The following is a 15,221-nucleotide window of genomic DNA, read 5'->3' as shown; positions in this document are numbered from 1 at the left end:
GAAGCAGACCCTCAAGATACAGATACTAGAATTATGAAAAACTGGTCATAAAACATCTATGCTTTCAAAGTCTAAAGAAATACAATGTATGCTCAAAATATATGTATGTGCGTTGATACACAGTGGTACAAATTAATGCAGTTATAGTGGTTGTTTCTAGATGGTATCCATTCTGTCTCATTATTGCCTGTGCCATACAAGTTATTAAATACTTCGCGTATCAGTGAAGTTAGTAGTAGGAAACAGAGACCATAAAATGTGACCTTGGGGATTTGAAACAAAGAAGCTTTTTGAAATGAGAAACCCAATTACCCAAATTAAAACATAATAGACAGGTTTAGCAGCAGATTAGAAACAGGTGAAGAGAAAATTAGTGGGCTGAAAGATAAAACAGAATAAAATAGCCAAAGTGTAGCACAGAGCGATTACAAACATGGAAGACAGTTAAGAAAGGATTCTATACTTTCTAGGATAGCCACTAAAAGATTAGAAGCAGTAAGTAATTTTCGCACTAGTAGAAGGGGAAGACTGGAATGAAAAAAAAAACCGAAAACAGTATTTTTAACAAATGGTGCTGGAACAACTAGACATCCACATGTGAAAAAGTAGATCTAGACATAGACCATAAACCTCAAACAAAAATTAACTGAAAATGGATTATAACCTAAATATAAAACCCCAAACTATAAAACTCTTAGAAGATAACATAGAAATTTTAGGTGAACTTGGGTTTGGCAATGACTTTTTAGACACAACACCAAAACCATATCTATGAAAGAAAAAACTGGTAAATTAAACTTCATTAAAATTAAAAACTGCTCTGTGAAAGACATCATTAAAAGAATAATGATAAAAGCCTCATATTGGGAAACAATACTTGCAAAACACATATCTAATAAAGGACTGGTATTCAATACATATGAAGAATTCTTCAAACTCAACAATAAGAAAACAAACAACCCAAGTATAAAATAGGCAAAAGACATGAAGAAACACTTCACTAAATAAAATATACAGATGGCAAATAAGTATATGAAAAGATGCTTAACATCTTATGTCATTAGGGTTTTGCAAATTAAAACAGCAATGAGATACCACCACACATCTATTAGAGTAACTAAAATTCAAAACACTTTAACAACATATAATGCTGGCAAGGATGCGGTGCAACAGGAACTCTCATTCATCACTGGTGGGAATGAAAAATGGTATAGCCAACTTGGAAGACAGTTTGGCAGTTTCCCACAAAACTAAACATACTCTTGCCATACAATCTAGCAGTTGCACCTTTGGTATTTATTCAAATGTGTCAAAACTTTATGTCTACACAAAAATCTACATAAAGATATTTATAGTAGCTTTATTCATAACTGCCAAAATTTGGAAGCAACCAAGATGTTCTTCCATAGGCGAGTGTATAAACTAATATATCCAGATAGTGGAATATTATTCAGCACTAAAAAAATGAACTACAAACCCATAAAAGGACATGAAGGAATCTTAAATGCATATTGCTAAGTGAAAGAAACCTATTTGAAAAGGCTACATACTGCGCGATTCCAATTATGTGACATTCTGGAAAAGGCAAAACTATGGAGACAGTAAAAAGATCAGTGGTTGACACTAGTTCAATGAGAGGGAGGAAGGGATGAATAGGTGAACCACCGGACGTTGAACTACTCTGTATGGTATTATAATGGTAGACACGTTTTTATACATTCATCAAACCACATATGATATACAACACAAAGACTAAACTATAATGTAAAATACGGACTTTAGTTAAAAATAACATATCAATATTGGCTTATCAATTGTAACATATATAGCACACTAGTGCGAGATGTTAATGACAGGGGAAACTGAGTATGTGAAGAATGGTGAGGGAGTATATGAAAACTCTCTCTGTTTCCTACTCAATTTTTCTGTAAACCTAAAACTGCTGTAACAAGTAAAGTCCATTATTTAGAAACATTGATCCCAAAGAAGGCAAGTGAGGAGAGAAAAAGAAACAGGATAGAAACGACAAATAGAAGCCAGGCATGGTGGCTCATGCCTGTAATCCCAAGAGTTTGGGAGGCTCAGGCGGGCGGATCCCCTGAGATTAGGAGTTTGAGACCAGCCTGGCCAACATGGTGAAACCCCATCTCTACTAAAAATATAAAAATTAGCTGGGTGTGGTGGCACACATCTGTGATCCCAGATACTTGGGAGGCTGAGGCATGAGAATCATTTGAACACGGGAGGTGGAGGTTGCAGTGAGCAGAGATTGTACCACTGCACTCCAGCCTGGGCATAGAGTGAGATTCTGTCTCAAAAAAAAAAAAAAAAAAAAAAAAGAAAAGAAAAGAAAAGAAAAAAGAAATAGAAAAAAGAAATGACAAATAGAAAGCATGAAGTAAGTTATAGATTTAAACTCAAATATACCAATATTGTATTAAATGTATAAACACAAAATGCCCTAGTTAAAAAACAAAAATGGTCAGACTGGATTAAAACTATGTAACTACATGTTCTTTAGAAATGGCACACCTAAAATATAAATATATTAAAAGTTCAAAGTAAAGGGATTAGAGAAGATCTATCTGGAAAATATTAACCAAAGTGTGGATATATTAATATCAGACAAAAATGACTTTAAGGCAGACAATAATACTAGATATAAAGATCACTTCATAACAATAAAACTTCAACAAACAAATATATTACAGTAGCAATTTTGTATGTATAAATAGTATGGCCTAAAATATATAAAGCAAAAATGATAAAATTAAACAAATAGATCAATTCAAACCATAAAGGGACATTCCAGCACCTCATCTCAGTAAGTGATAGAGTAAGCACACAAAATACGAGTTTGGATACAGAAGATTCAAACAAAATGAACAATCTAAATTTATACATGTATGTACACAAGTGGTCTCTGTCTTATGCTTTTTTGACTTTACCACGGGTTTTTCAGGATGTAACCACATCGTAAGTCTGGGAGCTCCTCACAACTAGTGATGGGGTTATGGTTTCTACTAAATGTATATTGCCTTTACATCATTATAAAATCAAAATATCATTAAGTCAAACCATCATAAGTTGTAGATGCCTGCCATTTTGCCAGCATTAACTGCATTTTCACCTTACGATAAATTGATTAGGATATAACTCCATTGTAAGTCAAGGAACATTTGTACATATATGTACATACACAGTGCCTAAAAACTGCAGAAAACACATTCCTTTCAAGCACACACAGAACATTTACAAAAACTGACCATTTACCTAACCATTAAGCAAATCTCAACTTATTTCAGTCTAAAATCAATTACAATGTTATAATTAAGCTAGAAATCAATTACTAAATAAGTTACTTAAAAAATGCCAAGAAAATCCCCATAGGTTTCAAAATTCAGAAATAACATTTTTACATCATTCATGAGTCAAAGAAAAAATCACAAGGGAAATTGGAAAACATTTTGAATTGTATAATAATAAAAATATTACATGTATTAGTGTTCTCCAGAGAACACGAATTTTTCATTTTCCATTAAGTCTCTGTGTTGGTATCTCCACATTAGATGAAGTGGCCACCTCTCCTAGGCTTCATGAACTTTCCTTGTACAGGAAAAGACCCCCACCAATCAGCACAGTCAGAGATTCTGGGGGCCTCTCAAACCTTCATGCTAGTCCAGCCTGCTTGCTTTGTTCTTTTCAGCCCCTAGGCATGTAAGGTATGCCTGGTCACATCAGTGCACTGGGACAAGTTATACTGAAGCCGGTTCCATGGGTGATTCCCAGCAAAGTTGGATGGTTAGACACTTTGTCCAACTCTTTCTCTCTCCCAGGGAGAAGCTGAGAGCTGGAGATTTTTGTCTACTTGCTCTGTGCTGAACTTAGGAGAGGGAGGTCTATGGTGACTGCCAGCTAAAATCTCCACCTCTGGCCAGGCACGGTGGCTCACGCCTATAATCCCAGCACTTTGGGTGGCCAAGGTGGGTGGATCACTTGAGGTCAGGAGTTTGAGAACAGCCTGGCCAATATGGTGAAATCCCGTCTCTACTAATAATAATAATAAAAAAATTAGCTGGGTGTGGTGGTGCATGCCTGTAGTCCTGGCTATTCAGGAGGCTGAGGCAAGAGAATCGCTTGACCCCAGGAGGTGAAGGTTGCAGTGAGCCGAGATTGTGCCACTGCCCTCCAGCCTAGGCGACAGAGCAAGACTCTGTTTCAAAAAAAGAAAAAAAAAATCTCCATCTCTGCTCTCACTTGCCTCCAAATGGTTAGATAATGCCAGGTCCCGTCACCACTTTGGGATAGGCAAGTCAGAGGCCAGTCATTTCGGTAGCCCATGGAAAAGTAATGGTGTTAGATGCCTGGACCAACTCTTTCCCTCCTGACAAAGAAGCAGAGCAGCTGTGTTTTTTGTGTGTTCACTCTGTAATGAGCTGGGGGGTAGGAACTATGGTATTTACCAGCCCGAGCCATTGTCTTCATTCTCCCCAGCTGGCTATACTATGCTAAACCTGTCAGAGCTTCAAGACTAGCAAGATAGATGCCAGATCTTGGGGTAACCCCAGAGAAGCTGGGGCATTGAATACTCTTCCTCTCCCCAGATCAATTCTTTCTCTCCACAGAGGGAAGCTGAGAGCTGGAATTTTTAATCTGCTCACTCTGTGCTGCCTAGGGCAGAGAAGCATGATGTCGACCAGTCCAAGCTGCTATATCTATTTTCCTCCAGGTGGCTAGACTGTGCCAGGCCTATGAGAGCTCCAACACTGGCAGGACAGAAGCCAGTCCTCTGGTGAGTCCCCTCAGAAAAGTTGGAGTTCTGTACACATGAACCAATTTTCTCTCTCCCATGGTTGAACTTGGGAGCTAAAGGGTCTCTTTCTGATCATATGTTGTGCCCAGGAGTAGGGATTCTAGTAAGAGGGTTTCCTGAATCTCCATGCAGGCTTTGGTGAGTCTGGTTTTACATTTACCCAGAGAGCAGGAGTCTTTTGATCAGTTTCTGGATTTCTCATAAAGAGAATTTGTCCATGAATTATTGCTGAATCAGTATGCTTGTTGAGGGAAGGGGCGTTCAGGGCTTCCTACTCCATCTTACTGGCATCACTCTCCAGATAGCTTTACATTTTAGGGAAGAAATGACTCAAGTTTTACAAACTTTTCTAGAGAACAGAGAAAGGAATGCTCTGCAACTTTTTAATAAAATTGGCATGACCTTCATATAAAAATCGAATAAGGACAAACATGAAAAATAAAAATTAGAGACCAATTTCACTCACAAAGAGAAATGCAAATATCCTAAACAAAATATTTACAAACCAAACCAAGTAAAGTAGGAAAAGAATAACATCATGACTGAGTTTTCTCCAGGATTGAAAGGTTGGCTTAAACCAAAAACTGGCCGAGCGCAGTGGCTCACACCTGTAATTCCAGCACTTTGGGAGGCTAAGACAGGCGGAACGCCTGAGGTCAGGAGTTCGAGACCAGTCTGGCCAAAATGGTGAAACCCCATCTCTACTAAAAACACAAAAATTTGCTGGGCATGGTGGTGCGTGCCTGTAGTCCTGGCTATTCATGAGGCTGAGGCAGGAGAATCGCTTCAACCCGGGAGGCAGAGGTTGCAGTGAGCTGAGATTGTGCCACTGCACTCCAGCCAGATTGACAGAGCAAATCTCAGAAAAAAAAAAAAATCAATAAATAACTCCATCAATATAATTCAACACATTAGCGACATAAAGGAGAAAAAAAAATCATATGATCATCCCAACAAAACAAAACATAAAACCTCTTAACAAATGAGCCATTGATGAGGACTTCCCAAATCTGATGTATGTTATCTGTACTGGGTTGAATATTGTCCCCTCCAAAATTCGTGCCCATCATAGAGCCTCAGAATGCAACCTAATTTAGAAATTAGGTCTTTGTAGATATAGTCAAGTTAAGATGAGGTCATAATGGATAAGATGAGCTTTAATCCAATGACTGGTGTCCTTATAAGAAGAGGGAAATTTGGACACAGACACAGATAGTTGAACACCATATGAAGACAGAAGACAGTAATAACACCATGCAATGACAGAGGCAGAAATTGGAGTGATGAACCTACAAGTTAAGGATTACTGGCAAACATTAGAGTCTAGGAAGAATCCTCTGCTAAAGTCTTCAGAGAGAGCATAGCTTTATCGACACCTTGATTTTGGACTTCCAGCCTCCAGAACTATAAGTGTATACATTTCTGTTGTTTTAAGCCACCCAATTTGTAGTACTTTGTTATAGCATCCCTAGGGAAATAATACCATATTTATACAACAACAACACAAAAAAAACCCTAAAGCAAACATCATACTTAATGGCAATTTATGGTAGCTTTACCTTTTAAATCCGAAACACCACTTTAATTCAACATAGTAGTTGAATTATTAGACAAAATAAGACAAGAAATATATAAAGCATATTGAAAAAGAAGAAACACAATTGTCAACTTATATAATTGGATATGCAGACAACCCAGGAGAATTTATAAGCAAATTATTACAATTATTAAGAGACTTTAGCAAAGGTAGCTGTGTATATATATACATATGCCATATGAGCATATATATATGGCATATATATACATATGGCACACATATATATATATATATATATATATATATATATATGCCTCTGAGACAGGCTCCGCACTAAGGAGAAACTGCTGAGAGTACAATAAAAAACTGAACAGGACAGTGACAACAAAGATGAAAGAAAAGGTATAGATCAGTGTTGTCCAATAGAGTTCTGTGATGGTGGAAATGTTCTATATTTGTGCTATTCAATAGAATGGTCATTAGTCACACATGGCTATTTAGCACTTGAAATGTGGCTACTGCAATTGAAGAAATAAATTTTTATAACTTTATTTAATTTTAATTAATTTAAATTTAAATGTGCATAGCCACACATGCCTCATTGTTATCACATTGGACAGTGTGGGTGTACACCAAAAGACAGGGAGAAGCAGAGCCAGGAAATCTCAGAAAAAAAGTTGCCTTATTTTTAAACACTAACAAACCAAACCAAACCGAAAACAAGAAAGGGAGCTCTGTGAAGTAGTAACACTTTCTAAATGTCTACCTTTTTATAAGTTAAGGAAAACTAATTTCACATCAAAATGAGAAACAGTAAAGCTTTAAGGTAAATACTCTAAAAAGTTGTAAAAAAAAAAAAAAAAAAAAAAAAAGCAGCAGCAGCAAAGTATCCCCACAGAAAATGAAAGCATGTCACAAAAATGTGCTTAAGAAAAAGGTCAAAATCATAACTGACTATTTCAAAATGAGCTAAACACATTTAAAAATGATACAAGATATGAAAGATCAACATAAATAAGAATTAGAGGCGGGGCATGGTGACTCACACCTGCAATCTCAGCACTTTGGGAGACTGAGGAGGGTGGGTCACCTGAGGTCAGGAGCTCTGCCTGGCCAGCCTGGCCAACATGGTGAAACCTCATCTCTACAAAAATACAAAAAATTAGCCAGGCATGATGGCGGGTGCCTGTAATCCCAGCTACTCGGGAGGCTGAGAGAGGAGAATTGCTTGAACCTGGGAGGCGGAGGTTGCAGTGAGCCGAGATAGCACCACTGCACTCCAGCCTGGGCAACAGAGCGAGACTCAGTCTCAAACAAACAAACAAACAAACAAAACCATAGTAATAATTAGAAAAACTCAGAAATGAGGTGGTAGAGCTAAGGAAAATATTAGAAGTAAAAGAAGTAATTTCAGAAATGAAGACTAACAAGAAGAAAGTCAAAAGTAAATAAATACAGCCAATAATGCCAAAAGAGACTAAAAGTCAAAAAGAAGAAAAAATTTGAAGTTAAGAAGGAATGAAGATAATGTATATTTTACCACAGTAAAAGATAAACACTAAAAAATCAAGATACCCAAAGTGATCTACAGATTCAATGTAATCCCTGTGACAATTCCAAGGGCATTTTTTTTTTTCATAAATACAAAAACCCATCCTAAAATTCATATGAAGTTTCAAGGGATCCTGATTTCAAGACTTAGCTATGAAGATATAGTAATCAAAACAGTATAGTACTGAGATAAGGACTGACATATAGACCAATGGAATGTAATAGACAGCCCAGAAATAAACCCTCACATATATGGTGAAATGGTTTTTGACAAGGGTTCCCAAACTATTCAATGGGAAAAGGACAGTCTTTTCAACAAATGGTGCTGGGAAACCAGGATATCCACATGCAAAAGAAAGAAATTGGATCTTTACCTTATATCACACATAAAAATTAACTCAACATGGATTAAAGGTGTAAACATAAGAGCTAAAACTACACAAGTCTTAGAAGAAAACACATGCGAAAATGTTCATGATATTGGATTTGGAAATGATTTGGATATGACACCCAAAGCACAGTCGGCAAAAGAAAAATCAGATAAATGGGCCTCATCAAAAATTTTTAAAAATCTACTGCTCTTCAAAAGACACTAAGGAAAAGACAACCCACAGAATGCGAAAACATATTTGCTAGTCATATTTTGGTAAGGAGTTAATATCTGAAATATATAAATAATTCCTACAACTCAACCACTATAAAATACAAACCCCAATTAAAAATGGGCAAAGGACTTCAATAGGCATTTCTCCAAAGAAGATACACAAATGGCCAATAAGCACATGAAAATATGTTCAACATCACTGGTCATTAGGGAAATGCAAATCAAAAACACAATAAGAGAACACTTCAAACCCATGAGGATGGCTTTTGTCAAAAAACTTAAAAATAGTAAGTGTTGACCAGGATGTGGAGAAATTGGAATACTTGTGTATTACTGGTGGGAATGTAAAATGGTACAACCATTGTGGAAAAAAGTATGATGATTGTTCAAAATGTTAAACATAGAATTACCATATGATCCAAAGATTATATTATTAGGTAAATACTAAAAAAAAACCTGAAAGCAGGAACTCAAAAAGATACTTGTAATATCTATGTTCATAGAAGTATTTACTCATAATAGCCAAAATGTCAAAGCAACCCAAGTGTCCAATGAATAGATGAATGGATAAACAAAATGTGGTACAGTAACAACAGGGGTACATTCTGAGAAATGTGCCATTAGGCAATTTCATCTTTGTGCGAACACCATAGTGTACTTACACAAACTTAGATGGTATAGCCTACTATACACGACTATATAGTATAGCCCATTGCTCCTAGGCTACAAATCTCTACAGCATGTGACTGTACTGAATACTGTAGGCAATTTTAATGGTAAGTATTTGTATATCCAAACATATCTAAACCTAGAAAAAGTACAGTACATATAGAGTATAAAAGATAAAAAATGGTACACCTGTATAGGGTACTTACATGAATGGAGTTTGTAGGACTGGAAGTTGCTCTGGGTAAGTTAGTGAGTGGTGAGTGAATGCGAAGGCCTAGGATATTACTGTAGACTACTATAGAGTTTATAAACACTGTATACTTAGGCTATGCTCAATTTATAAAATGATATTTTTCTTTCTTCAATAATGTAGTTTACTGTAACTTTATTTATTTATTTATTTATTTATTTTTTTATTTTAATTATACTTTATGTTCTAGGGTACGTGCACAATGTGCAGGTTTGATACATATGTATACATGTGCCATGTTTGTGTGCTGCACCCATTAACTCGTCATTTACATTAACTTTATAAACTTTTTAACATTTAAAAAACTTTTTGAGTATTTTGTAATAACACCGAGCTTAAAATACAAACATTGTGCAGTTATACAAAAATATTTCCTCTTTATATCCTTATTCTATAAGATTTTTGATTTTTAACATTTTAAAATCTTTTTTGACTTTTCAAACTTTTTTGTTAAAAACTAAGACATGAGCAAACACATTAGCCTAGACCTACACAGGGTCAGGATCATCAGTATCACTGTCTTCTACCTCCACATCTTGTCCCACTGGAATGTCCTCAGGGGCAATAACATGCATGGAACTGTCACTTACTATGATAATGCCTTCTTCTGGAATACTTCCTGAAGGACCTGTCTGAGGCTGTTTTATGGTTAATTTTGTTTTATGTGCTCTAAAATAGCAATAAAAGGTTGGGCGTGGTGGCTCACACCTGTAATCCCAACACTTTGGGAGGCCAAGATGGGAGGATCACCTGAGGTCAGGAGTTCAAGACCAGCCTGGCCAACATGGTGAAATCTCGTCTCTACTAAAAATACAAAAAGTATCCGGGTGTGGTGGTACACGCCTGCGATCCCAGCTACTTGGGAGGCTGAAGCAGGAGAATCACTTGAACTCAGGAGGTGAAGGTTGCAGTGAGCTGAGATTGTACCACTGAGACTCCATTTCAAAAAATAAAATAAAATAAAACAAAATGGCAATAAAAGTATAGTATAGCAAGTACTAGGTGATAGGAATTTTTCATCTCCATTATAATCTTATGGGACTACTGTTGTATATGTGTTCCATCATTGACTAAAATGTTATATGGCACGTGACTGTATATACATACAATGAAATATTATTCAACCTTAAAAAAGAAGGAAATCCTGACACATGTTGCAACATGGATGAACCTTGAGGACAATTTGCTAAGCTAGACACAAAAGAACAAATACTACATGATCCAATTTATATTAAGTACTTACAATAGTCAAGATCATAGAGACAGAACATAGAATGGTAGTTTCCAGGGACTAGGGGGAGGGGAAATGGGGAATTTTTATTTAAAGGGTATAGTGTTTCAGTTTTGCAAGATAAAAAGAGTTCTGAAGACAGATGGTGGTGGTGGTTTTACAACAATGTGCCTGTACTTAATGCCACTGAACTGTATACTTAAAATGGTTAACTGTAAATCACTCTCAGTGGTAAATTTTATGTTATATATATATATGTTTTACCACAATTGAAAAAAATCAATTGAATTTCTATATGTTAGCAATGAAAAACTGGAAATGGAAATTAATAGACCAAGATCATTTGCAATATCATCAAAAACATAAATTCTTTAAGATAAAATCAACAAAATATATACAAGATTTTTGTGCTTGAAAACTACAAAATATTGATGAGAGAAATTAAAGAAGACCTAAATAAGTAGAGATCTACACTGTATTAATGGATTGGAATACTTATTAATACTGTTAAGATGTTAACTGTCTCCAAATTGATCCATAAATTCAATGCAATCTCAATCGAAATTCCAGCAGGCATTTTTGTAGAAGTTGACAAGCAAATTTTAACATTTAAATGAAAATGTACATAATCTAGAATAGTCAAAATGATTCCAAAAAGGAACAAAGGATTTACACAGCTTAAGTTTTCTACTTACTATAAAACTACAATGATCGGGAGCAAGATGGCCAAATAGGAACAGCTCCAGTCTCCAACTCCCAGTGCGAGCGACACAGAAGACCGGTGATTTCTGCATTTTCAACTGACGTACTGGGTTCATCTCACTAGGGAGTGCCGGACAATCGGTGCTGGTCGCTGCTGCAGCCAGACCAGCAAGAGCTGAAGCAGGGCGAGGCAGGGCCTCACCTGGGAAGCGCAAGGGGGAAGGGAATCCCTTTTCCTAGCCAGGGGAACTGAGACCATAACACCTGGAAAATCGGGTAACTCCCACCCCAATACTGCGCTTTAAGCAAACGGGCACACCAGGAGATTGTATCCCACACCTGGCCGGGAGGGTCCCAGCCCACGGAGCCTCCCTCATTGCTAGCACAGCAGTATGCGATCTAACTGCAAGGCAGCAGCCAGGCTGGGGGAGGGGCGCCCACCATTGCTGAGGCTTAAGTAGCTAAACAAAGCCGCTGGGAAGCTCGAACTGGGTGGAGCTCACAGCAGCTCAAGGAAACCTGCCTGTCTCTGTAGACTCCACCTCTGGGGGCAGGGCACAACTAAACAACAACAAAAGCAGCAGAAACCTCTGCAGATGCAAACAACTCTGTCTGACAGCTTTGAAGAGAGCAGTGGATCTCCCAACACAGAGGTTGAGATCTGAGAAGGGACAGACTGCCTGTTCAAGTGGGTCCCTGACCCCTGAGTAGCCTAACTGGGAGACATCCCCCACTAGGGGCAGTCTGACACCCCACACCTCACAGGGTGGAGTACACCCCTGAGAGGAAGCTTCCAAAGCAAGAATCAGACAGGTACACTCGCTGTTCAGAAATATTCTATCTTCTGCAGCCTCTGCTGCTGATACCCAGGCAAACAGGGTCTGGAGTGGACCTCAAGCAATCTCCAACAGACCTACAGCTGAGGGTCCTGACTGTTAGAAGGAAAACTATCAAACAGGAAGGACACCTACACCAAAACCCCATCAGTACGTCACCATCATCAAAGACCAGAGGCAGATAAAACCACAAAGATGGGGAAAAAGCATGGCAGAAAAGCTGGAAATTCAAAAAATAAGAGCGCATCTCCCCCGGCAAAGGAGCGCAGCTCATCGCCAGCAACGGATCAAAGCTGGACGGAGAATGACTTTGACGAGATGAGAGAAGAAGGCTTCAGTCCATCAAACTTCTCAGAGCTAAAGGAGGAATTACCTACCCAGCGCAAAGAAACTAAAAATCTTGAAAAAAAAGTGGAAGAATTGATAGCTAGAGTAATTAATGCAGAGAAGGTCATAAACGAAATGAAAGAGATGAAAACCATCACACGAGAAATACGTGACAAATGCACAAGCTTCAGTAACCGACTCGATCAACTGGAAGAGAGTATCAGCGATTGAGGATCAAATGAATGAAATGAAGCGAGAAGAGAAACGAAAAGAAAAAAGAAGAAAAAGAAATGAACAAAGCCTGCAAGAAGTATGGGATTATGTAAAAAGACCAAATCTACGTCTGATTGGGGTGCCTGAAAGTGAGGGGGAAAATGGAACCAAGTTGGAAAACACTCTTCAGGATATCATCCAGGAGAACTTCCCCAACCTAGTAGGGCAGGCCAACATTCAAATCCAGGAAATACAGAGAACGCCACAAAGATACTCCTCGAGAAGAGCAACTCCAAGACACATAATTGCCAGATTCACCAAAGTTGAAATGAAGGAAAAAATCTTAAGGGCAGCCAGAGAGAAAGGTCGGGTTACCCACAAAGGGAAGCCCATCAGACTAACAGCAGATCTCTCGGCAGAAACTCTCCAAGCCAGAAGAGAGTGGGGGCTGATATTCAACATTCTTAAAGAAAAGAATTTTAAACCCAGAATTTCATATCCAGCCAAATTAAGTTTCATAAGTGAAGGAAAAATAAAATCCTTTACAGATAAGCAAATGCTTAGAGATTTTGTCACCACCAGGCCTGCCTTACAAGAGACCCTGAAGGAAGCACCAAACATGGAAAGGAACAACCGGTACCAGCCACTGCAAAAACATGCCAAAATGTAAAGACCATCGAGGCTAGGAAGAAACTGCATCAACTAACGAGCAAAATAACCAGTTAATATCATAATGGCAGGATCAAGTTCACACATAACAATATTAACCTTAAATGTAAATGGACTAAATGCTCCAATTAAAAGACACAGACTGGCAAACTGGATAAAGAGTTAAGACCCATCAGTCTGCTGTATTCAGAAGACCCATCTCACAAGCAGAGACATACATAGGCTCAAAATAAAGGGATGGAGGAAGATTTACCAAGCAAATGGAGAACAAAAAAAAAAGCAGGGGTTGCAATCCTAGTCTCTGATAAAATAGACTTTAAACCATCAAAGATCAAAAGAGACAAAGAAGGCCATTACATAATGGTAAAGGGATCAATTCAACAGGAAGAGATAACTATCCTAAATATATATGCACCCAATACAGGAGCACCCAGATTCATAAAGCAAGTCCTTAGAGACTTACAAAGAGACTTAGACTCCCATACAATAATAATGGGAGACTTCAACACTCCACTGTCAAAATTAGACAGATCAACGAGACAGAAAGTTAACAAGGATATCCAGGAATTGAACTCATCTCTGAAGCAAGCAGACCTAATAGACATCTATAGAACTCTCCACCCCAAATCAACAGAATATACATTCTTCTCAGCACCACATCGCACTTATTCCAAAATTGACCACATAATTGGAAGTAAAGCACTCCTCAGCAAATATACAAGAAGAGAAATTATACAAACTGTCTCTCAGACCACAGTGCAATCAAACTAGAACTCAGGATTAAGAAACTCAATCAAAACTGCTCAACTACATGGAAACTGAACAACCTGCTCCTGAATGACTACTGGGTACATAATGAAATGAAGGCAGAAATAAAGATGTTCTTTGAAACCAATGAGAACAAAGACACAACATACCAGAATCTCTGGGACACATTTAAAGCAGTGTGTAGAGGGAAATTTATAGCACTAAATGCCCACAAGAGAAAGCAGGAAAGATCTAAAATTGACACTCTAACATCACAATTAAAAGAACTAGAGAAGCAAGAGCAAACACATTCAAAAGCTAGCAGAAGGCAAGAAATAACTAGATCAGAGCAGAACTGAAGGAGATAGAAACACAAAAAACCCTCCAAAAAATCAATGAATCCAGGAGTTGGTTTTTTGAAAAGATTAACAAAATTGACAGACCGCTAGCAAGACTAATAAAGAAAAGAGAGAAGAATCAAATAGACGCAATAAAAAATGATAAAGGGGATATCACCACTGACCCCACAGAAATACAAACTACCATCAGAGAATACTATAAACACCTCTACACAAATAAACTAGAAAATCTAGAAGAAATGGATAATTTCCTGGACACTTACACTCTTCCAAGACTAAACCAGGAAGAAGTTGAATCCCTGAATAGACCAATAGCAGGCTCTGAAATTGAGGCAATAATTAGTAGCCTACCAACCAAAACAAGTCCAGGACCAGATGGATTCACAGCTGAATTCTACCAGAGGTACAAGGAGGAGCTGTTACCATTCCTTCTGAAACTATTCCAATCAATAGAAAAAGAGGGAATCCTCCCTAACTCATTTTATGAGGCCAGCATCATCCTGATACCAAAGCCTGGCAGGGACACAACAAAAAAAGAGAATTTTAGACCAATATCCCTGATGAACATCGATGCAAAAATCCTCAATAAAATACTGGCAAACTGGATTCAGTAGCACATCAAAAAGCTTATCCACCATGATCAAGTGGGCTTCAGCCCTGGGATGCAAGGCTGGTTCAACATTCGCAAATCAATAAACATAATCCAGCATATG

General features: G+C 37.8%; 1 protein-coding gene across 2 annotated transcripts in view; it reads right to left on the bottom strand.

Moving 5' to 3' along the window:
• Positions 1-15,221, bottom strand: part of TEX11 (testis expressed 11) — a 348,904-nt gene that overhangs the window by 112,929 nt on the left and 220,754 nt on the right. The window lies entirely within an intron of this gene.

The sequence above is a fragment of the Chlorocebus sabaeus genome, chromosome X, assembly GCF_047675955.1.
Source record: "Chlorocebus sabaeus isolate Y175 chromosome X, mChlSab1.0.hap1, whole genome shotgun sequence".
NCBI lineage: Eukaryota > Metazoa > Chordata > Mammalia > Primates > Cercopithecidae > Chlorocebus > Chlorocebus sabaeus.
This window is presented reverse-complemented; position numbering and strand designations above follow the sequence as displayed.